Genomic DNA, 25,819 nt, shown 5'->3' with positions numbered 1-25,819 from the left:
TGCCAAGGTATGACAGTTGTCTAGGTGGTATTCTTGAGAATACACAGGGCTCAGCTTCTGGGAAGCTTGGACATGACCCACCTGCCAAAGCTGTTTGTCCCAAAGGTCCCATACTTCCTGTATATGCTCCTTTCTGTACAAGCTCAGCCCCGGGGAATAGGTTGCCCTTTCTCTGTTGCTCTTGGAGACCCCATTGGTGCTGGAGTGTGGAAATCGAATGCAATCTTGCCAGCTAAACAGGGCCGTAATTCATTTATTCCAGTGACTCCTGGCAGCTGTTGCCACTAAATACTGACTTGGATTTAGAATACAAGTATTAAATATGACACAAGTTTGGTAAAAATAAACTTTCGGAGAGAAAATCTATGTCATAATGAGAGACTTAGATTTTTTTAAAAAGATGAAAGGCATTTTCAAATGAATTATATAAGCAGCCTCCTTTAAGAACAGCAAAAAGAAACTATGAGAGGGTACTTAAAGCTATGGGCTTCCCAGGTGGCTCATTGGTAAAGAATCTGCCTGTCAATGCAGGAGAAGATTCCCTGGAGAAGGAGTGGCAACCCACTCCAGTATTATTGCCTGGAAAACCCCATGAATAGAGGAGCCTGGTGGGCTACAGTCCATGGAGTCACAAAAGAGTCAGACATGATTTAGCGACCAAAGAATAACAACAATGTAAAGCTATGTGCTGTCAGCTTCAGCTTCATCTTTGTACTAACATCCACTATTGTTTAGGAGTATTGAAATACCAATGATCACTCATTTCCATTATTATACTTCAAGCTATAATTGCAAAGACTCCTATTAAATTTTACCTAGCAAATTCAAGTTATTAAAAAAAAATGTGAAGGAAAAGAAGAGCCATGTTTGTTCACGCTGGCCTTGAACCCAGTCATGATTTAACCTAAAGCCTAGTTTGTTTGAAGCTCTCTTCTTCCTGCAACAGTACTGCCTGCTCTGTGCTAAGCACGAATAGCATCATTAAGTGCTAGAGACACAACAGTCAACAAAGCAGACTCCTGTCCTCGCTGAGCTTACGGTCTACGGACAAGCCATGGATGCGCTGCTTAGGATACTTCTCTTGCTGCTTCACCCCCCAGAGCAGCAGTGAGAGGAGAATCATTGTCATCATCCTAATCTGACAAATCAGGAAATGAACGCACAAGAAGATGAAGCCACTTGACCAGGGCGATGCAATGAGATCTGGGGTTGAGATTTGATCCCAGTTTGGCTTGAATCCTTATGGTAAAAATTTGTCAATCTCTGCCTTAGAGAATTTTGTAATCTATTGAATCAAGGGGTTTCTGTGGTGGGTCAGTGGCAAAGCATCTGCCTGCTGATGCAAGGGACACAGCTGTGACGCCGGGTCTGGAAGAATCCCCTGGAGAAGGAAATGGCAGCTCACTCCAGTATTCTTGCCTGGGAAATCCCATGGACAGAGGAGCCTAGCAGGCTACGGTCCAGGAGGTCATAAGAGTCAGACACGACTTAGCAACTAAAGCACCAGCAGTGTCTGAGACTTGGGGCTAAGAAGAAAATACAATCACCTCATGTTTCCTTCAGAGAGAATATGTTTTCAAACCAGGAACAAACATCTACACTGCGATTGGGTCAGCGTTTCATTTCGTTAAAGCCGTCTAGTTAAATGCCTCAGTCTCAGAGTGTTGAAGACACAGGAAGTTGGTTATAACTTTTTATTGGTTTCACTGGACTCAGCTAAAATGTTCAATTTCAGTTTTGTAAAAGGTGTTTTGTGTTGCCAAGGCACTCCACGTAGAGATGGAAATAGTGTGATAGAAATGAAGCCTTATTTCCTGGGGTCCCTGTGAGGAAATTTTTACAGAGGGGCAACTGAGGTCCCGTGAGGTTATCACGCCCAAGACCTCTGTATCACCAGGCGGTGGACACGGGGCACGGGCTGAGATCTTTGGGCTGGAAGTCCGTTCTCTTTTCGCTGCATGTCGCTGCTTCTGTGGAGGTGGTGGGGAGGGTGCTGGAGGGATTAAGATGAAGGAAGCCAAGAGAAGAGTAAAACTGGAAGATCTGAAGGGACTGGAGGCGGAAGGACAGCTGGGGGTGCGCGTGGTGGACTGCAGGGATGTGAGGCGGAAGTGTGAATCCAAGGGCTTAGTAACTGGTGGCGAGAAAGAAGACCTGGTAGATGGGGGCTTCCGGAAAGGGTCTCTGGGCTGCATCGGACGTGGGTTTAGAAGGTTTTAAGGGGACGTCAGGGGCAGAAGGAAGAAAGGAGACGTGTGAGGAGCTCTGCAACTTGGGTCAAACCGGGTGGCATCAGACCAGCACGTGGAGACAAATGGGGAACAGAGAGCAATTCCATTCATTCCAAAGGGAGAGGAAAGAGCCCTGATTTACAGGCCTTTTCACATGCGCCGCATGCAAAAGCTGATTATTCATGTAAGACCTGGCCTGTCGATAGTACCGCAGGGTCTTCTCGGCTGCTCCCTCATACCATGTTTAATTCTGAGTGTAATGATTTCAATGACAGCGCTGGGGAAGAATTTTCCATGATTGAACCGCGAGCGAGGAAGTTGTGACAGAGTAGTATTTCATTTCGCTAAATAGCCCTCTCACCTCCAGGAGGTAGCATGTGTAAGAGACCACAATCAGCCTATGCTCCTGAACACCCATCCGTCAACACCCCTGACTGCCCACCAGCCTCCCTCGGCCAAATCTCGGTGCAAAATTCGGCCCTCCAAAGGTGACCACCATGCACACGTTTGCTAAAGTGAATAATGCCTGGATAGATGTTTTGTTTTTACAAAGCTGTGTAACTTTTGTGTTAAAAAAGAATCTAGGCAAGAAAAATAGAAGCAGGAAATATAATACCCCAGAAAGGATTCTCATTTTGTTTTTAATAACACAGTCTTTGCAATTGAACCACTTACTAACCATGAAAAAAATATAATTACCAATTGCATTCCTTCACACTCAACTAAAATTGGTGTCAAATTCTCAAGTCATGTAGGAATTAACATATGGTCTTAGTCTAAACGTTTGTTTACACCTGTAAATCATTTTTGAGGCCACACGAGTACTACTTGCAAGGCAAAGTTGGCCAGAACTATATGCCTGTACTCACATATAACCTGACTCTCTCTTTACATGTAGCATATACGTGTGAATACAGAGAAACACACCTGCCTTAACACCCCACTGCTTGGAACCAGGAGAAAGAGGATGAAAATATTTCATTCCTTTACGATTTTATTCTTTACCAACTTTGGCTCAAAGGGCCTGAGCTTGTTGCATGGCCTCTTTCTTTTCATCCACATGGTGGGCGAGAGAAATCCACCCCCAGCTCAAAGTCAGCCCTCTTTGACTTCGGGGGAGATTTTGTCTCAATCATTCATTCTCTAGACCTGGGAGCACACTGCATGCAAAGCCCTGCATAGGCAGTACCCCACAGAGCAATGTGCTACGTTAAAAACATTAATGTTTTGGAAAGTGGATGGCTTGGAATATATTTCCATCTAAATAAAACATCCTATGTGGTGATGAGTCCCAGGCAGTTGAGGAAGCCCACTAATTCACCTGCAGCACGGTTGATGTAGTTGAATGAGGTTGCTAATGTAATTATTCTGACTTCGCCTCACTCTGACCTAGAGCCTGGGAGGACACAGCAGGGAGAAGGAGGCGGTACCTGTAAGTGAAGTAGGCACACGTCAGTCACTTTCCCTGGTGCTCTGAAATGAAGACTCATGAGCCTCAGGGCACCCCTGTTTCTCATCTCTTGGGCACATCATCTGTAAGTCAAGTGGCCACAGCTGATGGTTCTTCCTGTGCTGTATTTAATAATAATACTTCTGATCATGAGAGTTTTAATTAATCACCAGGAAATCCCAAATAAAACCTTTCCTCCTTATGAACTTAAATACCTATTTTTCTTATTAAACTGAGCTGAAGATGTTATTTTATTGTCTTTTTAACTCCATAGAATATCCCTGTGCCTTGTACTGAGTAGGTGCCCAGTAAATGTCACTGGAGAGAACTGAATATTTTGCAGATACCAGGTCCCATTAAGAGCATCACACAGGTCTTAGAAGCCCTGGAACAAGACACCTGTGGCCACCAGTTGTCAATTCCATGCACCCCTCACAAGAAACAAACATTCATGGTTCTAAACTTTTTCCTTCGAGGGATGTTTTCCATTCATGTATAAATACACTGCAGGCTGAGCTCTGACTCCGATCACTGCAGACTTTTTTAACAGTGAATTCTTATAAGAGGATTGTCCCTAAGGAACGCATGCATATATCATATCTCCAGCTGGGAAGGTAAATTTCGTGATGTTAATTCATTTTTCCATTTGATTCATTTGTTTTTCCCAGGAAACACCTTTCATGTTCAAAATAATCCATCTCTTTCCAAACGGGCCCTGGAAGTATTACCATGACAGCATGATGCATGTGGCAAGGCTGGAGGCGTGAGCGCAGCAGCCTGGGAAAGGGAAGCAAGCCTCGTGTTAACAGTCTTAGAGTGGAACGAGAATGCATGGGGGCAAGGCCGAATACGTCCCTGAATAACTTTTAGAAACCCCAGGTTACTAACTACAAAGACAAAGCAACAGCACCAGAAAAGAAACATCAAAAATGGCAAAAAAAAAAAAAAATCTTGGATGATGTCAATTAAGAGAAACACAAACGTCCAACAGAGAATCATTCATTAAGGACCTTGGAACCTATGCTTTCTATTTAATACCTTGCCAGTGAGGTGTGTGTGTGCGTGTGTGTGTGTGTGTGTGTGAGTGTGTGTGTGTGTGAGTGTGTGTGTGTGTGTGTGTACACATATGTATGTTGTTATTTAGTTGCTTAGTCGTGCCTGGCTCTTTGCGACCCCATGGACTGCAGCACACTAGGCCTCCCTGTCCATCACCAGCTCCCAGAGTTTGCTCAAACTCATGTCCATTACCAGTGATGCCATCCAACCATCTCTGTCGCCCCTTTCTGCTCCTGCCTTCAATCTTTCCCAGCATCAGGGTCTTTCCCAATGAGCCAGCTCTTCGCATCAGTTGACCAAAGTATTGGAGTTTCAGCTTCGGCATCAGTCCTTCTAATGAATATTTAGGAATGATTTCTTTAGGATTGACTGGTTTGATTTCCTTGCTGTCCAAGGGACTCTTCACAGATGGAAAGCATCAATTCTTCAGCGTTCAGCCTTCTTTGTGGTCCAATTCTCACATATATATAATTTCCTATCTGTATTTATTTATTTGGATGTTTCCTAAAGGAAGAAAGCTTCCTGGTGGTGCTAATTCTGTGGCTCTCAGTTCAGTTCAGTTGCTCAGTCCTGTCTGACTCTTTGCGACCCCATGGACTGCAGCATGCCAGGCTTCCCTGTCCAGCAAACCAGAGAAGCAAGGGGAATCTTCTTGAGGACAGGAACTGACATTTGTTCTAACTTTGTACATCCAGTGCCTTGTATTATCTTGGAACATAGCAAGCTTAATAAGTCTGGTAATTTCTTGATAGTTATATTCTTTAAGGTGTCTTATCTACCTCATTCCACTTTCAGTCCTTACTAAGACTCTTAAACTATTTTTGGAGTAAGGTGTAATTCTGTGAAATAGACACGAAACCAGCACTGGGCAAGGCTCTTGGAGTGATTCAGAAGAATAACAAGGCCACGCCCAATGAGGACCAGCATTACGAAATACACACCATAGATGACCACCAAGGTCATGATCTGGACATAAGAAGGCAGAGGGCCCAGGGTGTTGCCAACAGCACAGAGAGGAAGAAAGGACATGAGGCAAAAATCAGAGGGAACATCGACAACATGGAGAGAGGATCATCTCTTTGTTGGTGAAACAAGACTGACTCCTTCAACAAAACTGCTTACATTTTAAGTGCGCCCCCAGCATGCTAAGCTGTAGTTGGGATCACACACCACAAGGAAGCGGGTGTGGTGAGGACTTCTATAAAACAGATCTTCACAGCTGTCGGCTGTGACAGAGACCCAGAAGTGGTGGTGGTGGGTTAGTCCTTAAGTCGTGTCTGACGTTTGCGACCCCATGGACTGTAGCCCACCAGGCTCCTCTGTTCATGGGATTTCCCAGGCAAGAATACTAGAGCGGGTTGGCATTTCCTTCTCCAGGAGATCTTCCCAACCCAGGGACTGAACCTGGGTCTCCTGCACTGAAGCCAGGTTCTTTACCAACTGGGCCCCCCGGGAAGCCCTGAACCCTGAGAAGGAAGCAGCTAGAGGTGCTACAGAGTTGGGCCTCGCTCCAAGTGTCATGGAAAGATTTCAGCTCATCTCCCTGGTTCTGCCATCCTCAAGCTGGGCTCCAGAAGCCCAAGGAAGGTTTGGAGGTGGGTTGTGGTGGGAAACACACTTGGGAGTGAAAGTAAGAATCACTGACCAGATGCATGGCCAGGCATAAGCTCAGGTGCTTATCGTTTCTCAGCCAGCTTCAGGAAGCAAGCCATAAGGAAGTCTCTCTGATAGGACCCGAATCTCCTCAGCAAATCCCAGTTCTGTGAAGCTAAAGTTCTGTTTGTTTGCACTATATCCATCACGCAGGCAGCCTGAGGCTTAAGGGTCTTAGCAGATTTAAGAAGCAATGTCATTAGCCAACAAAGACAAGATCAAAAGTTTAGCTGAAAAGCCAAACAGAACTCTGATAAAATTTTCACTAAAACAGTTGGTTCTTGTTAATAATTTAATGGCAACAATAATAGGAATAAGAACAAATCATTGGTAATTCTAAACAAAATACGTGCCTGTCTTTGGAATGCAAATATGAATGTGATACATAACAAGAAGTGTTAAATGATGTCACATCTCCAGAGAGAAAACCAATTGTTGGTAGAGCAAAAATCAACATGGAAAGCTTCTAAGAAATAAGAGGCAGTCTTATTATTGGTATTAGTCTGCAGTAGGATATCGACAATACGTGCTCAATAAACACTTATTTAAAGAGATGTTTACTAATTCTTAGTATAAGCAACGGAGAAGGTGATGGCACCCCACTCCAGTACCCTTGCCTGGAAAATCCCATGGGTGGAGGAGCCTGGTGCGCTGCAGTCCATGGGGTTGCTAAGAGTCGGAGGCGACTGAGTGACTTCACTTTCAGTTTTCACTTCCATGCATTGGAGAAGGAAATGGCTACCCACTCCAGTGTTCTTGCCTGGAGAATCCCAGGGACGTAGGAGCCTGGTGGGCTGCCGTCTATTGGTTGCACAGAGTCGGACACGACTGAAGCGACTTAGCAGCAGCAGCAGCAGCAATATAAGCAAAGTCATGTCACTTAACTTGATGGTGATGAGGGTGAGTATATAAGATGTATATGATATACTCTGTCCTCAGTGAGTTCATAACCAAATATCCAAGTCGAGACTATAATTCAAGTCAGAAGACTAATGCGAGACTAATAAACCAGAGCAGTGGATTGCTACTGGAGCCAAGGATGATTTTATTAAAGACATAACAACAAAGAAAGGACCTAAAGGATGAAAGAGTGCCATGCACGTGTATTTTATTAGTTCATGCCTGTATTTATGTGTGGGTGCTCATCTGCTTACAATAGATGTTTGTAGTTGCTTTATGAACTGATCACTGATTACATGGAAAGGCGTCCTGAAATGTCCTGTACTCAAGCCAAGTCTCCACAGTGCTTGCTTGTGTGTGTCCACGCTCGGTCACTCAGCCGTGCCTGACTCCTTGTGACCACACAGACTGCAGTCCACCAGGCACCTCTGTCCCTGGGATTTTCCAGGCAAGAACACTGGAATGGGTTGCCATTTTCTCCCCCAAGGGATCTTCCCAACCCAGGGATCGAACCCGAGTCTCCTGCGTTTCCTGCTTTGGCAGGCAGATTCTTTACCACTGAGCTACCTAGGGAAACCCAGTGGATATACATCAACTACCTGAGTGACCACGTAGAAGGCCTTGTTTCGACACTCAGACATAAAGGAGTCACACCCACCTGCCCCAGCCAGGGACTCCTTGTGGGCAAAGGAGACTGTTCTTCTTGATATTTCCCCAAGGCTTTAAGGAGTATTTCAAGTTTCCTTGATTTCCTCCAGTAAACTTTTTAAATCAGTAAAACCCCACCGATTTGCCTAACATCTTTTTAAATAGAGATAATTGTAGAGTACCTCTTTATTTGTGGGCTGAAGTTGTACAGTTTGGTCTTCCATGAATGACACCAAGCCCAGTCCTTTGGAAAATGGCACAGTGAGGGAATTTCGTCTTAAACACCTCTCAGCGCTCTAAGACTCCAAGTTCAGAGCATGCGCTCTGCAGTCTCACACTGTTTGCTGTGTGACCGAAGGACCCTCCCTTTGGTGCCTCCTGGGCGTCCCTTCCCCGGCCACACATCGGCCATGTGGCCCCCTCTAAAAAGGCCATTTGGCTGCTTATTCTGAGGGAACTGATATCAGCTAACGGTTAACAGCAAGAGTCTAATAATCCATTCTTCTTAAAATTTTAATATCTGATAAGACATTGTACTTCCTCTCATGTCCATACTTACTCTTTATAGGAAGTAATTCCCTAGCATCTTACATGAATAAGTAGTCATAGTTGAATTCCATTCGTTGCATCAGTTTGGAAAGGGGATGGATTCCTTTCTCCACTTCTCATTCAGTGGGGTCAGCTGAGGCCTTTGCTGGTACTACTTGAAGCTCAGCTTCTTTCTCTGACCAATTCTGCTCCCTTCACAAAAGTTAATCCCAAGATTACTTCCTAGTCAACTTCTTGTCTGCTAATTTCAAAATCTCCTATCTGGGGGAACCCAGCTATTATAGACAGAATATTTGTATTTGGACATGACTGAGCGACTTCAGTTTCACACTTTCCACAAAATTTATATGTTGTAGACACAAACACTTCACTTATACACACTGCTAGAATATTGTGCTAAATACAGCTTCATGGTAGCTTATAGAAACTCAATACTAGTATTACAGCACTTTAAACAGCTCGCTACAAGTCCCACATATTTGGAGGTGGGGCCTTTGAGAGGTGACTAGGTTATGAGGCTGGAGTTCTCATGAGTGGGACTGGTGTGTCTATAAAGGAGACCCTGGAGAGACGCCCCCCCGCCCCGACCTTTCTCATGTCAGTACACAGTGAGAAGACAGCTGGCTGTGAACCCGTAAGCAGGTCCTCAACCACACACTAAATCTGTCAGTGCCTTGATTTTGACTTCCCAGACTCCAGAACTGTGAGAGATTTGTTTATAAGGACCTAGTCTGTGGTATTTTGCTCCAGCAGCCAGAACAGACTAGGACACTGACCTAGAACTCTGCCATAAACAAGTAATCAACATTAAAGCCACCGGTAAGGAGATCTACAAATATTATGTGCAACTGGGCAGGATTCACCAAGAAGATCATGGCACGACTTGTGTGACACTGCTGTCCAAGGCACATAACCTGACTGCAATCACAGGGAAGCATCAGGCAAAGAGACCCAAACTGGGAGTAGCTGTAAGAAATCAATGCATTATGATCTTCAAAGGTGTCAAGGAACTGGAGTCAAAGAAAGACTACAGAAGTGTTCCAAATTGGAGAAAACTAGAGACAAGCCATGACAACAAAATGCAGCCTGTGGTTTTGGACTGGATCCTCCTGCTATACAGGATGTTATTAGGACAGCTGGTGACACCCAAACGGGGTCTGAAGATCAGATGATCCTAACGCATCAATTACAATGTCTTGATTTGGTGGTTATACAGGAGAATGTCTTTGCCCATAAGAAATACACATTGAAGTATTCAAAGAATTCAGTGATGATGGAACATTGAGTTGAAAACTCTGAAGTGGCTCTGGAAGAAAAACAGAAATTCTCTGTATCACTTTTGTAAATTTTCTGTAAAATGGAGTTTCTTTCAAAATTAAAAAAAAAAGTTTTAAACAGCAAACAACAGGGCAACATGGCTGGCCATCATTTGTACAATTGTCTTGTATATATACATTCTCCTTTTTACATTTTTAAATTTTGTAGAGCTTAGTATCCCCTTTAAAAAAAAAAGAAAAGAAAACGTCACTGATGCAGGTCCTAAAGTTTCTTAAGATGAGCAGTGCTTTTGAGCTTTCTGTCTCTGGACACCAGTGTCAACTCTTCAAAAGTATGTGCTAAGGGGAGGCCTCCTTGGTGCCTCACACTAGGCCACCTCCTGTCTCTCCAAGGGCAGGATACGACTGGACCTTTCAAGAAGCAACAGGTGCAAGAGGATATAGGACCGACATGGGGCAAAATGTTGAGGAACTCAACCCCTTGCATAGTAACGCAAACGGAACCCAAGTTTGAAGAAATCGATATGGCGGTGACTACTCAGTAAATCCTCGAAGCAGGGACGACCGCGCTCCCCCAAGGCCAGGTTCCCCGTGCCGTAAAAATCTAGGGACATGAGGCAGAGCAGAAAGAGGCTTCCTTCTAACCTCTGAAGATGACTACCTTATGTTGTGCCCTAAATTATCAGGACTGTGATTTCTTTCTTGAAATTTTACCATGATGGTTATAAACACAAATGCTGTCTTTGTGAATCATCTTTATTTTTAAAATTTGGCTAACACTCCACTCAAGTGTCTTTGACATGTTTAAAGCAATTTGTTTCACAAATATGAAAGTTAGAAAAGATTGAGATGATGGAAAGGAAGTAATGGAGACAGTGTGTCATTTTCTATCACTTGGAAATATGCTGCACAAAAAAAAAAAAAAAAAAAGTTGTCTGATGGAAAATGCCACCCTAGCTGTCTCTCCACTGCTTCACTGCCATCATTTTCGTCAGAGAAGGGCTGTTTTTGTCTTGTTAATTGCTTCAGAATATCAGGGGCTCTTGTCTACTCTGTGCACTAATTTTTCCAGTGAACTTACAGTGTATACAGCAACCTAACTTTGAGATGTTGGACTTCAAATGCAGCTTGTCCCTTTGGGAGCAGGTTATGGGGCTGAGAGGGAAAGCTAGTTTGTCTCCGTACTTTTCCGGTCAAGGAAATATCACAGAAGTTCTTGCAAGTCCAGATGGAAGCATGGAACCTTCACTGGAAGAGCTGAGAGCGTTGAGCTGACGGCTGCTTTCCCGAAGAATCCTGCACACGTGTTTCTCCCCAGGTCAAAACATAGCATGAAGTGCCGCACACACTCCCTTTAGCTGCTTGACTGCAAGAAGCGTCAGGCCCCAAGGATCCTCCTTCTCTGAGGTCTTAGTCTGTGGGGGATGCTGTAACAAAATGCCACTGGCTGGGTGGCTTAAGTAACAGACATTTGTCTCTCACAGCTCGGAGGCTGGGAAGTACAAGATCAGGGTGTGGGCAGGCTGAGTTCCTGGTGAGAGCTCTCTTTCCGGCTGGCCTCCTACTTGCTGGTCCCCACGCGGTGGGCAGAGCAAGCTCCGCTCCCTCTCCCTCCTCTTAGTGTGTGCGTGCTCAGTCCTATCTGACTCTTTGCAACCCCATAGACTGTAGCCCACCAGGCTCCTCTGCACGTGGGCTCTCTCAGGCACAAATACTGGAGTGGGCTTCCATTTCCTCCTCTAGAGGATCTTCCCAACCCAGGGATTGAAACTGCATCTCCTGCATTGGCAGGTGGGTTCTTTACCACTGAGCCACCTGGGAAGCCTCCTTCCTCCTCTTAAAAGCATACAAATCCCATCACGGAGCCATATTCTTGTGACCTCATCTAAACCCAACTGTTCTCCAAAGGTGCCACCTCCAAACACCAACACATGTGAATTTGGTGGGGGGCGGGGAAGACAAAAACATTCAACGCATATCAGTGTCTCCCCCTTCTCCACCCCCTCTCCCTTACTAAAGGGAGGGACTGTCCTGCCAGGGTCATACCTTAACCCAGCCCCTCCTGCCGAGTCTGTTTCCCCAGGGAGGAACCAGTGGAATTCAGATCCTGATTACTGGCTGGTCCTAGTATCCCCGACTGGATGCTGGACCCGAGCTCTTAAAAGGTCTCAGAAGCATACAGGGCCCACTGAATGGGAAGCCAACCCATCCCCTCTCCAAACTGTAGGTAATGAATGGAATTTAACTATGGCAATTTATTCATTTGAGGTGTTAGGGAATTATTTCCATAAGGAGTAATTGTGGAGGTGAAAGCAAATGCAATTAGTCATATCAGATATTAAAATTTAAGCAAGAATGAATTAATTAGAATCTTGTCATTAGCTGTTCGCCCTGGAGAAGGGAATGGCTACCCTCTTCAGCATTCCTGCCTGGAGAATACCTGGAGGAGCCTGGTGGGCAACAGTCCACTGGGTCGTGAGGAGTCGGACACAATCGAAGCGACAATATGCACGCATTAGCTGTTAGCTAAGACCAGTCCCCGAATAAGTTGTCAAAGGTTTTTTACGGGGTGCAGTGTGGAGATGTTCAGCATCACCAGGGAAGGCAGGTCCAGAGGATGTCCCAGCATCAGTGTGTCTGAGCCACTCAGTGGGCAACGCAAAATTCTTTATACATTTGAAGACCACTGTGTCAGTTTCCTCATCTGATGACGTCAATTATGACTGTAACTATTACCTACGTCTGAGAATGACCTCGGACCTGGTTTCCAGGCTGGTTCAGCCACTCCGATTGGACTTTGGCTCATTTATTCTCCCATTTGTTCCAAGTTTCTTTTAGTGCCTACCCTGTCACCCAGGGCATCTGATTGAACACTCAGCTAATTCCACCCATCTTATTAACAGTCTACACATTACTTCCCCGAACTGTGAAGCTGGTTTCACCGTTCAAAGTGTGAGAGTCTCTAGATTAGCAGGAAAGCAGGGTAATACATCTCTTCTCTCCCCTCTCCCCACAGGCATTTTTAGTGAATAGATAAAGGGGGTGGGTATCATTTCTTGATCTCCCAAGTGCCGAGACCTGTACCATTTGTCGAGCCCCCTTTAAACTGTTCTTGAAAATGAATGGTGACTTAATTGCATTTGATCATGTTAATGAGATTCTAATCTTTGACAAAAGCTAGGTTTTCAGGGCTCATGACGTGATGAAATGGGCTGTTGAGGAAGGAGGGTGACTCTGCTGTGGAGAGATGCAGAGGCTGCCTCCACAGTGGCAGAGGACCTGAGGGCTGAATCCCAGCTAGTGAAGACTGGTTCCTTAAGGCAGGCGCATCCCTCGCAGTCCTGCCAGCATGGGTCTCCCATACCGCTGCTGTCTCCGTATCACTTCAGTAACCTCAAGAGTGAGCAGGGTTCAAACCCCAACATAACGGGGAGGTCGGACTCAGTTAAGGATTCCTGTTCATTAGGAACACGTGGGGATTTCCCCGGCAATGCAGTGGTTAAGACTCCCCCTTCCAGGGCAAGGGGTGCAGGTTCTATCCCAGTCAGGGAGCTAAGATCTGACATGCCTCGTGGCCAAAAATCCAATACATAAAATAGAAGCAAAATTGTAACAAATTCCATAGACTTTAAAAAATAGTCCACATGAAATTTTTTTAAATAAAAAAAGAATATGTGTACATCAGCAGTACAATAAGCTCTATGCACACTTCCAGTCCCTCTTGTGAAACTGCCAATGCCTCAGGACCCCCTCCTTAGGGACTCTTGCCTGGTCCTGAGACCTTACTTTTCAACTCCATCCTGGGTCCCTCCTGACTGTCCAGCCGACCAGCATCTATGACATACTTCTGGTAGATAACGGTACAGCCCAGCTCTAGAACATGTACTGTACAGTTATATTCACTAACTCTTTGTAGAAGTCTCATCCCAGCTCTAGCCAGCTCTTTACAGACGGGAATAGCATCTTATATCCCGCTTCGCACGATGCCAGATACAGCAGAGGTTTCTGCATCAGAAACTCACTGGACCAGACATGAGATGAGGCCTTATAAAGGCACTTTAACAGACTTGGAAAGGAGGTCGACATAAAACTGAAGAAGCTCCCACAGGACAGCAAAGACCCAGGGCTACGGCAAGCTTCAGCCAGAGACAGGACCGTGTGTGTAGAGCATCCAGCCCGGCTCCCTGAAGCGTGAAGAAACACCTCCAGACAGACAGATTGCTGCTCCCACCTCCTGAGGGCAATAGCTCCTGTTACTCTCCTAACTAAAGGAGAAATACCAAAATGTTCACCCCCAGGACACTGTACGTGTATACAGAGAGACAGCAAGAGCAAGAGAGAAACGGAAATGGAAGTGAGAGAAATGATAAGAAAGGGTAGAAAAGATCAGAGAGGCTGAGACGACGAGAAGAAAGCTTTTCTTGTCTAAAGAATAACAAACAGAGGTGTAGCTATTTATGGGTTGTCTTACGGTCCCCTGATACCCGTTTGGCTCTGGCTGCTGTTAAGCAGGACTTCATAAAGGTTATACTTCCTTACGGGCTGCTGTGAAGACTGAGCTTTCCCATGCAGACTGGGCTTCCCTGGGGGCTCAGATGGTAAAGACTCTGCCTGCAATGCAGGTGACTCAGGTTTGATCCTTGGGTTGGAAAGATCCCCCGGAGAAGGAAATGGCAACCCACTCCAGTATTCTTGCCTGGAGAATTCCCTGGACAGAGGAGCCTGGCGGGCTCCAGTCCATGGAGGTACAAAAAATCAGACACAACTGAGCAACTAACACTTTCACTTTTCCTATAGCTGCAATATTCAAAATAAGGCTGATAACTGGGTCATCTTATTAGCAACCAATATCACTAAGGAGCTCCAAGAGCTTTCCAGTTATTCCCTCATTAGCTCTTACAACACGCTCAAGGAGAACGAGAGGGTGAGGATTATGAATAATTAGTCCACTTTCATCCTTTCTTCAGTGGGTTTTAATTCCAGTTGGTTGCTCTCTCTTTTCACAGACTGGAGACTGAAGAGCAAGGTATGGCAGTGGGCACATTCGTTTTCATTACGTTTTTTTCATGCACTTTTGACAGCCCTAACTTCACAAACTACAAGAGTTTCTTAGGATTTCTGTGGAAAACCAGGGAGGCCCACGCTGTTCAATCCCTGAGTTCAGATCACCCGTGCTGGAAGAGGACAGTTTCAACGATGTGGGTGCTAATTAGCCAAGGCTGTGAATTCTCATAAGTGAGAGAGGTTAATGTTAAGACACAACAGAGAGGAATGGAGAGAGAAACAGAGGAGCAAAGGGGAAGACAAAGTAGGGGAATGAAAAGGAGACAGGGAAAGGAGGGAGGGAGGGAGTCAGGCGTCTGTGAGGTTTCTCATCTCAGCATCCGTGGTCCTTCGTACGTGTGCCCCTGAGTACCCTGGCTGCCACGAGACAGTGCTGGTTCCCTCTGGACACGAAGGTTTGCTGAGAATCTCAAGCTCTGTAGGATGGGACTGGGTCACAACACAGGGAAAGGGGGCTCCCTGTAGGTCTCTGGCACCGAATGCAGATGGCAATCCATCCTACTTTGAGACTAAACAGCCTCTGTCACTTCAGCTAGAACTGCGGGCAAATGATTCTGGGTGGAACTCGGTCTGTGGTTTGTCAGGGTTCCCGTTTGACTAATTAAGCTGTCAGCACGGATGCTGCAGACACTGGCGAGTTTTGTTTAGAGGTTCAGGGACTGTTCCCTTTCCTCTGCTATCAGGAGAGAGAGGACAGAGCCCAGCGGCCTCCTCTCGGCCTTCCTGACAGCCTTTCCCGTTTTGTTGCAGCGTTTCATCGGAGAACCAAGCCCAAGGCGGCTGGTTCTGGCTAAGGTCACGAAGGGCTCTCCCTAAAGCGGAGAGGTGGGAGCCTTCTCTTCCATTGTCCTCCCTTCAGACTCCAAATTGGGTGGGGCATCACAGAGGGCATATTTAGAGTTAAAACAGAGAAGTGGATCTCACAGAATATAGCTGAAAGAGTCAGGCCAGTCTGACGTCTCAGCAAACGTCTCCACTTACAGGTGGACAGTCAAGGAGATCACAGCAAAATAAATGGATTAATCCACCAAACAGCAGAACTAGGATTGATTTTACCCCTTTCTTGCAAGCTTGGCGCAGTGTGTCTGTCCTCTTTTAGAGGGCCAAGGTGGACCGCCCACCGGGCCAAGGTTCTGATGGTCTTGCTGGGAGGGGGCGCGGGGGGCCTCCCCACCACTGTGCCACCCCGCACAAACCCTTCACTCCCTGCGAACTCCGGTGTCCAGATGTCCAGCAAGGTTTGCTCCTATCCACCCTGCTTCTCAGTTGTGCTGTGAGAATGAAAATGCGCTTTCATGGACATTATCTCCTGCAATCCATGAGGAACTGTCTCAAGTACTATAATCCCTGTTTGCCTTGAGGAAACGGCCACCCAGGGGGCCGAGTGAGGCCGTCACGGCTCCACGTGGCATAACTGGGATTCTGACGCCAAAGCTCTCCCTGTCCTCTGGGCTACTTCCCAGACCTTTTATCAAAGGAGCTGTCACCCCCGAAATGACTCTGAAGGGCCAGGCTCTGCTTCCTCTTACCAAAAGGCATCACTGGATTGTTGTTGCTGTTTTTAAGCCGCTCAGTCGTGGCCCACTCTGTGACCCCACGGACCAGCCTGCCAGGCTCCTCTGTCCATGGAATTTTCCAGGCAAGAATCCTGAAGTAGGTTGCCATTTCTTTCTTGAGGAGATCTTCCCAACCCAGGGATCAAACCCTCATCTCCTGCATTGGCAGGGGGATTCTTGATCGCTGAGCCACCCAGACTTTACTATTAAAGACTTGACTATGCAAAGAAAAAAAAAAACAATTTACTAGAGGAAAAGTCATACAGATTGGTGCATCACACATTCACCTTGGCATCTGTTAGTAAGATTGTCCCCTTGAGTCTCTTACTTATGTCCCTGACAATGAACCCACATCTCCAATTTATCTTCCTTACTCTGCCACAGTAATCTAGAAATTAGAAACTTAGATTTTTTAATACTTGGCTTAATACTCTTCCATAGAGATTTATCTGGGTATACAAGGTTGTCAATATACTTCCAAGGCTTTTTTCTCCACTGACCTTTCCCATTCCACTGGGTCAGCCTCTATTTATCCTCTGATTGTTGATATTCAGTCACTGAGTCGTGTCTGACTCTTTGTGACCCATGGACTGTAGCACACCAAGCTTCCCTGTCCTTTGCTATCTTCCAGAGTTTGCTCAAACGCATGTCCATTGAGTCGGTGATGCCATCCAACCATCTCATTCTCTGTTGTCCCTTTCTCCTTCTGCCTTCAATCTTTCCCAGCATCAGGGTCTTTTCCAGTGAGTCAGCTCTTCATGTCAGGTGGTCAAAGTTTTGGAGTTTCAGCTTCAGCATCAGTCCTTCCATGAATATTCAGGGTTGATTTCCTTTAAGATCTCCTTGCAGTCCAAAGAACTCTCAAGGATCTTCTCCAACACCACAGTTCAAAAGCATCAGTTGTTCAGTGCTCAGCCTTCTCTATGGTCCAATTCTCATATCCATATATGACTACTAGAAAAACCATAGCATTGACAATACAAATCTTTGTCAGCAATGTAATGTCTCTGTTTTTAATACACTGTCTGGGTTTGTCATAGCTCTTCTTTCAACGAGTAAGCATCTTTTAATTTTGTTTCATTTCCTTTGATATCCAGCTCAAATAGCACTTTCAGGACATCTCCTGCAACTAGCCACACAATCTCTCTCTCCCAAGGTGCTTTCCAGGCATCTTGCCCAAGAGGCTGGCATTGAACTCCACCTCTAGCATTCATGCTGTCCTCTCCAGACTCTTCAAGGGCAAAGTATAAAAATGTCTTAATACTCTAATTCCAGTATAATGCTTTGCACATGCAAGGTTATCAATAAGGGTTCAATAAACACATTCAAAAGGAAAGCAAATTGGCTTCATGATAAAAGAAGCCAAAATAAAGCATGGAAAGTAAATATATAAATATGAAAAAGGAAAGTAATCATTTTTGAAAAGTTACTGAATATTAATGCCAAATTGACAGAGTTATTTTAATGTTGGCACAAAATCTAAAGTGTCAAAAAGAAAAAGAAACAGATATTCTGCTAAGTTGCCAGAGCACACTGACTACAAACCCATCTATCCATCTTCCTCAGTATTCTACAGAATAAAGGTTATTTTCACTGTAGTTCAGCATTTCCTGGAGTTCTGCATTTTACTAAAGGGTATTGTAAAAATAAAAATATGATGGAGTAGTGTTTGGAGTCAAACAATGTTGGGAAAGTTAGGCTAAAGAAGATGCTTGCTTTCTTTGACTATGTGTCTCCTCAGAGCCTGTGATACACTGATGTGTGTTGGAGTTCTCCAAGAAGAGCCATGAGATACAGTGTGACCCAAATGCGTTTGACCACAGAACCTTTTTTTTTTTTTTTCTTTTTCAAAGAACACCTCACACGACAGGTATTCATAGAGAGCACACTCTGGGAAATAGTGTCCTCGATTCTTAGCTGCCATTATCAGTCACTTCACAGACGTGCCTGAGAAAGAACATGCTGACCATCCATGCAGTAACACGCGGCAGCAAAAATCCGAAATGACATCTCACATCAGCGTTGCCTTAAAATGGTGGAACAGGTAACCCATTCTCATAAAAAATGCCTCATAAAATACTGGGAAGAGCATAGGCTAGGGAACTTTTCTCCACATCTTACCAGCTGTGTCATTTGGGGCAAAACATTTCTCAGCAGAGAAACTGAGTATGTCCATCCCCACCAAAGCTGGGGATATCTCCTAAACTGTCTGAACCCCAAGTCCACCAGGACATCTAGTCTTAAAGGACTTGGGTGATGCCCTCTGATATGGGAAATGGTCCTTTGCCTCCCTAAGTTCCTGCAGCACCTGCTCACCTCCTAGGTCTTTGAGAAAGATGAGATCATCAGGCATGATAATCAGCTTTCTGTCTCTCTACCAAATATAGTAACAGCCACCCCCAATCTCTTTTCCAACATCCTCAGAAGATAAGGAATTCTTCTGCCAATCAACCCTTCAACCAAGCCACTTCAAGATGTTTCTACTTTTTCCAGCATTCTCCAGAATCTTTAGGACTCTTTCTCTACTGGCTCCGTCTCTTCTGCCTACATGCAAGTTCAAGTACCTTCAATCCTAAAACAGACACCCAAGACAAAATACCCCACCTCTTACCCACAGTCTTCTCTAGATATTATCTAAATTATCTTCTTCTCTTCCAAAAGCATCAAACAATTCCCTCTTTAAGCACCCGATTTTTTTTTCAGGTTTAGTGATACCGCACTTCTTTGGTGTCCCTTCAACTTATCTAATCACATGGTCTCTGTCTCCTCCAGGGGTGCCAGCTCCTGGACTGACTCCTTAAAAATCATTTTCCCCCAGAATTTGAGCCTCTGTCAATTTCTCCCTTGATTTACTTTTTCTAAATGATCTATGTATGACTGATATCCACATTTCCATATATCAACCCAAACTTTTCCCCTAAGCTTCCGATTCATATATGGGATCATCCATTGGACAAATTTTACCTGGAAGTCCCTTAGTATTACTACTTCACACTCAGCAGGAACGAACAGAATCTCACTTACACGTCTACTGTTTCGGTGGCACAGGTCCTGTGCGTTGTGATTAGGAGAGAATGCCTGAGTTCACATTACAGCCCCAGCACTTTCCAGGTGTGATGCTGAGTAAGTCCCTTAATCACTGAGAAGACAGAGATGAGCACCATCCAGGGCAGCACCTTGCCCAGTACCTGAGCCTGTAAGCGAGTTGTCAGTGGGAGTCACTAGCATCAATATTACTTCCCACTCAGGTTTTCTCTCCTGAATTTCCTCCATCTCTTATCTCATTTGGGCTTCCCAAGTGGCAGTAATGGTAAAGAGCCTGCCTGCCAGTGCAGGAAATATAAGAGGCTTTGGTCCATAGGATCATAAACAGTCAGACACAACTGAAGCGACTTAGCATGCAAGCACTTATCTCTCTCCTTTGGAGATGCCAGCATCTATCATCAGCAGCATGCAGGCCAGCAACCCAGGAGCCGTATCTGACTACCTCCCTCTCACTCCACCCAGACTACCAATTACAAATCCAGTGGGTTTCTGTCTCCGACACATCTCCCAAGTCCCACCCTCCTCTCCGACTCTTCAACCAGTGCCCGAATTCAGGCTCTCGACCTCTCTCCTTTGAGCACCTCCTCTCCAGCCTCAAATCCCCTAAGAGTCGTTCAAGTCACTCCCATCCTGAATACACACCAGTCTGACACCCTTGATGACTTAAGATAAAACTCACGGGCTTCCCGGGTGGCTCAGTGGTAAAGAATCTGCCTGCCAAGCAGGAGACACAGGTTCAGTTCCCAGGTTGGGAAGATCCCCTGGAGAAGGAAATGGCAACCCACTCCAGTATTCTTGCCTGGAAAATCCCACGGACAGAGGAGCCTGGTGGGCTACAGTCCATGGGGTTGCAAAGAACCGGATATGACTGAGCACACACACACTCAAGATGAGGGGCTTTCCTGGTGGTCCAGGGGCTAAGACTCCGCTCCCAATGCAGGGGGACCGGGTTTAACCCCTGGCCACGGACAGAGGGGCTTGGAGGGCTACAGTCCATAGGGCCACAAAGAGTTGGACATGACTGAAACGACTGAGCATGCACACACAGGGAACTAGATCCCATCTGCGGTCAAATAAATAAACAAATACATGTTTTTTTAATAAAAAAAGAAATAGATGAATAGAAATATTGAAGCGTAGAGATTATTTCAGTGTTTTAGTGGGACTAATAACAGAATATGTGCGGTGCCTAGGGTCCCATTCCTGCTCGGGCACGTGATGACCATGACCATGAATGACCTCCGTCATTGTCCTCAAGAAAGGCTGCACTTTTGGACTCTTGGGCTGAAGGGACTTCCAGCAAACACCCCTGGGCTTCTACAGCAGCCAAGCTTAGTTGTCTCTGAGACTAGTTTCACAGCTCTTCTTACAGGGAAGGGTAGTACATGAGCCATAAAAGCTTGCTGGGGCTCCAGGGGAAACTGCTGTTCTGATAAGAGGAATAGGCTTTTTGGACACCATCCTTCCCCTCTTCTTTCTGCGGGACCCAGAAATATGAAGCCTGGAGCTGTGAGAGCTGTGGAGGGGCTAAAAAGGTCAAGAGAGCGTCCAAGGTGCTGGCCTCAATGCCCCTGTGTGCCTGTGACTGGACTCCAGGAAGAAAGAAATGTGCCCGAGGACCTCACAGTCAATCTGGAGGGCTCACTGGGCAGGGTAAACTTTTTGTTTTGAGGAGGGAGAGCTGGAGAGGAAGAGAGCTGCAAATTCTCTCCTCAAAAAACACCGATACAGTATGCTAACACATATATATGGAATTTAGAAAGATGGTAACGATGACCCTATATGCGACAGCAAAAGAGAAAGAGATGTATAGAATAGTCTCTAGGACTCCGTGGGAGAAGGCAAGGGTGGGATGATTTGAGAGAATAGCATTGAAACATGTATATTATCATATGTGAAACAGATCGCCAGTCCAGGTTCGATGCATGAGACAGGGTGCTCAGGGCTGGTGCATTGGGATGACCCTGAGGGATGGGATGGTGAGGGAGGTGGGAGGGGGTTCAGGATGGAGAACACATGTACACGCATGGCTGATTCATGTCAATGTATGGCAAAAACCACCACAATATTGTAAAGTAATTAGCCTCCAATTAAAATAAATAAGTTAAAAAAAATTCTCTCCTCGGAATGACTCTGTCATAAAGAAGTCTCAAAAAATTAGGGAGCCCGAGCTGAAGTCACAGCATATTAACACCACACGCTCTTCCCAGGTTTTCACAGCTCCAGCTCCAGACTAACAAAGCCTATAATTAGTGCTCTGCCCCATCAGTCCTGGGTGTTCATTGGAAGGACTGATGTTGAGGCTGAAACTCCAATACTTTGGCCACCTGATGCAAAGAGCTGACTCATTGGAAAAGAACCTGATGTTGGGAAAGAGTGAGGGCAGGAGGAGAAGGGGACGACAGAGGATGAAATGGTTGGATGGCATCACCGACTCGATGGACATGGGTTTGGGTGAACTCTGGGAGCTGGTGATGGACAGGGAGGCCTGGCGTGCTGCGGTTCATGGGGTCGCAAAGAGTCGGACACGACTGAGCGACTGAACTGAACTGAACTGAACCCCTGCCTTCCACGATGTCTGGTGGCTGCAGGCTCAGAGGTGGAGAGAGGGAAAAGGCCCCATAGATGACCGGGCACATGTTCCACACATACCCACCTCCTCCAGGTCATTAACACCCCCCACGTGACCCTCAGAGGTGGCTGTGCACTGCCAGCCTCTAATGAATGAGCTATCAGAGCTCTGAGTACAAGCGAGGGACGCGCTGGCCCAGGAAAAGCAGCAGCCCCATGCTCACCTCCTTTCTCTGCCTGGGGAAGCCAGCATGCAATGGGTTAAATCTGGGACCATCCGAGAGGCTATTTAATTAAATATTTAAAAAGAAAGAAACTCAATTTGAAGGCGGAATCACTTATAAATAAATCCCATGACCCTAGGTTCTGAGGACAGCCACAGAAGAAATCTCCAGGGTATTAAGGCAACCCAGCTCAGCTTATATAAAGTCACAGGAAAGAAAAAGGAGCAATAACAAAGAAGGGCAAACTGGAAGCACGTATGTGTGGTTATTTTCTCTGTATTTTTAATAAGACAATAGGTCTCTCTATGCAATAGTTACACTCTTGGAAATAGTATATAAATTGATCTTTGTTGATAAATCTGTTTTAAACACTCTAAGATAAATATTTGAAGACTCTTATGAGTCCCATATTTTTTATGAAGTATTCTCTTTTCTGTTTTTTAAATCACTTTGTCACATTCTAGGTTTCTTGAAATTGAAGTACACTTGCATATACAAACCTGTGCACTGAATTGCATTTCTGATTCATGCTCAATACTTGTCTTTTCTTATTATAGCAATTATTGTTTTTAATTGAAGTGGAGTCGATTTACAACACTGTGCAAGTTACAGGTATACTGGGTAGTGACTCCCTGTCTTTGCAGAATATACTCTATCAAATATTATTACAAGATCGTGGGTATAATCCCCTCTGCTACACAGTAAGACCTCGTTGCTTGCCTAGTTTATATGTAGCAGTTTGTTAATCCCATGCCCTTCATTTGTCTCTCTTCCCTCTTCTCTCTCCTCTTTGGTAACCACAAGGTTTTCTTTTTTTCCATGACTCTGTTTTGCATATCCATTCGTCTTATTTTCTAGATTCTATATGAGTAATATTATACAGTATTTGTCTTCATCTGACATTTAACTAAGCATAATATTTTCTAGGTGCATCTATGTTGCTTCAAATGGTAGTATTTCACTCTTTGTATGGCTGAGTAATATTCCACCATCACACACACACACACCCAAGCATGTTAATTCTATCATTTGCTGATGGGCATTTGGGTTGCTTCCACATCTTGCCTATTGTATACAAACAGCGCTGCTGAAGCCCTGGTGAGTGTGTATCTTCTTAAGTTAGTGTTTTCGAGTGTTTGGGGTGATATATTCAGGAGTTGAACTGCTGGATCACTTGGTAGTATTTGTTTCAAAAATCTTTTTAAGGAAGCGCCATACTGTTTTCCACAGTGGGTGTACCAACATACGTTCTCACCAACAGCGTCAGAGGGCTCCCTTTTCTCTACATCCTCTTCAACACTTACTTGCAGATTTTTGATGATGGCCACTGTGATAGGTATAGGACAACACTTCACTGTGGTTCTGATTTGCATTTCTCTAATAAGCAGGGATGCTGAGCTTCTTTCCATGTGCCTATTGACCATCTCTATGTTTTCTTTGGAAAATGTCTGTTCAAGTCTTTTTACCCATTTTTGATTGAAGTCAGTGCTTCTTCTTGACATTGACTTACGTGAGATGTATTGTTTTTTAAAACACGCAGATTTTTATCTCAAAGGTAAATCTGCTATGCTTCCTCCGCCTCACCTTTCTGCTGAAGGAACAAATGTAGCACTGTGTCTTTTTTTTAATAAAGAGACAAGACTGAGTGCTTACTGCAGTGGCAGCTGTGGTCTGCTGCCCAGACTGTCTGCGCTTAGGACGGAGGCATCCTTGTCCCCGATGCTGGGAGCGTTGGCAGCTCATGGCCCTCAGGGGTTTACCCTCAGCCATAGAGACTCAGCTAACTAAGTACCCCCTCCCTGGGGGTAGCCTACGGTCAATGACAGTCCACGCTAGAATATAAAGGGCCTATGCCCTTGCCTCAAGACTGGCCAACCCTGAAGGCACAGTCCGGCTCCAGCGGGCACGGTGGGACCCCCTGATGCCTTTGCTCAGCGGAGCTCAGCTCCTCTCTCTGTCTGACACTGACCCCTGCACTCCTGCTCAGATGGTGACCCCGAGATCATGCCCCAGAAATCTCGTTTCACACAGCTCTCCTTCTCAGAGTCTGTGTCCTAGAAACCTGATCTAAGACAGTCATCTTATTCTTCCTGAGACTTTCATTATTATAATTCTTTTATGAGTGATTGTGGGAGAAGATCTGACACCTCAGACATGTCCAGTTTAGGGACCAAGCTTCCCTATCATCCCCTCACTGCCTGGAATATTTGGTTATAAAGATGAAGGCAAAAAAAATCCCCATTAAGTTGAAACAAAACTGGGTATTTATTGACATGTGTGGAGTGATCCTTTTATTATAAATGTGTCAAGGAGGTTTTAATCATATCTAGTCCACACAAGCATGCACAGTTCAGTTCAGTTCAGTCACTCAGTCGTGTCCGACTCTTTGCGACCCTGTGAATCACAGCACGCCAGGCCTCCCTGTCCATCACCAACTCCCAGAGTTCACCCAGACTCACATCCATCGAGTCGGTGATGCCATCCAGCCAAGCATTCACACATACACACAGAAGAAACTGAATGAACTTAAGGAAAGAAACAAAAGTAAATTTTCTTTGTATTTCAAAATATTGTTTAAAAATTAGCTGTGGATTCTTCTTTCACCTGAAGTACCCGTTATTAAAAAATATTAACAATAAGAGTCTACTCCCTAAATGTAATTAAACTGTGTTATTTCACTTTGCCTAACACGCGAGAACCATTCAATTAGTTTTCCCTTTTCTCATTGCACAATTGGGATAACAAACAATTCTGTGTAGAACTCAATCGCCGCACTGATATTTTTTATTCTGACTCAGGGATCTCTTTTCTCCTCTCCCCCTTCTCTTCTCTCTTTAAACAATTTCCCCACATTTATGTGCGAATTCATGTTGTAAGCTCAAGTAAACACAAACCGTATTCCTCAAGTGATTAGCAGTCTTAGATTTTTTTCCCTAGGGCAGTATGCATTTTTAGCTGTGATTTTAATCCTTTTAATTATATTTATTCCTACAGATCAGTGATTTTACGTCGATGACTCCATGTTGTGCTCACTTTCCCCCCTCCTTTTCCTGCTTGGCTCCCTTTCCTTTTGCTTCTCTTGGCTTCATTTTGGCCATATTTCCACCATGGATCCCACATCAACACCAATGTGTGTGCTTCATAGTTTTTTCTGAACTCACAATATTTTACTGATCTGTGCACATGCACATTTACACACACATATATGGATTTTGCATACACGCTTCCTTATTTTGTTTTCTCACCACGTCTCTTGAAGTCACTGGTTTAGGTCGGATTCAGTCCATTATGTGACTATGTCACGTATTTCCAGCCCTTCCCCTACTTCCACTACTGAAAGTTGCTTACTCTTGGGATGTTTTTGTCACCATATACAATGCTGCAGTAAATAATGCCCACTTTTTAAAAGTGGATTTTAAGATTTTAAATATCACTGGTATAGATTTCTAAGGGTGAAATTGCAGGGTCAAAGGACATATGTCTTTTTAATATGAACAGATATGCCAGATTGTTTTCCAGGTTATTAAGTTGCATATATATCAGCAATGTGTGTTTTTCTCTACATCCATTAACATTTTATGCCAACTGGGCTCAC

The 25,819-nt window shown here is 45.0% G+C and overlaps 1 protein-coding gene across 1 annotated transcript in view; it reads right to left on the bottom strand.

The window, feature by feature from the left end:
- The window catches only part of F13A1 (coagulation factor XIII A chain), a 143,551-nt gene that overhangs the window by 101,769 nt on the left and 15,963 nt on the right, over positions 1-25,819 (bottom strand). The window lies entirely within an intron of this gene.

This window comes from Bos indicus x Bos taurus, chromosome 23 (genome assembly GCF_003369695.1).
Source record: "Bos indicus x Bos taurus breed Angus x Brahman F1 hybrid chromosome 23, Bos_hybrid_MaternalHap_v2.0, whole genome shotgun sequence".
NCBI classification, from domain to species: Eukaryota; Metazoa; Chordata; class Mammalia; order Artiodactyla; family Bovidae; genus Bos; species Bos indicus x Bos taurus.
The sequence above is the reverse complement of the archived record's forward strand: the minus strand, read 5'-3'. Positions and strand labels throughout refer to the sequence as shown.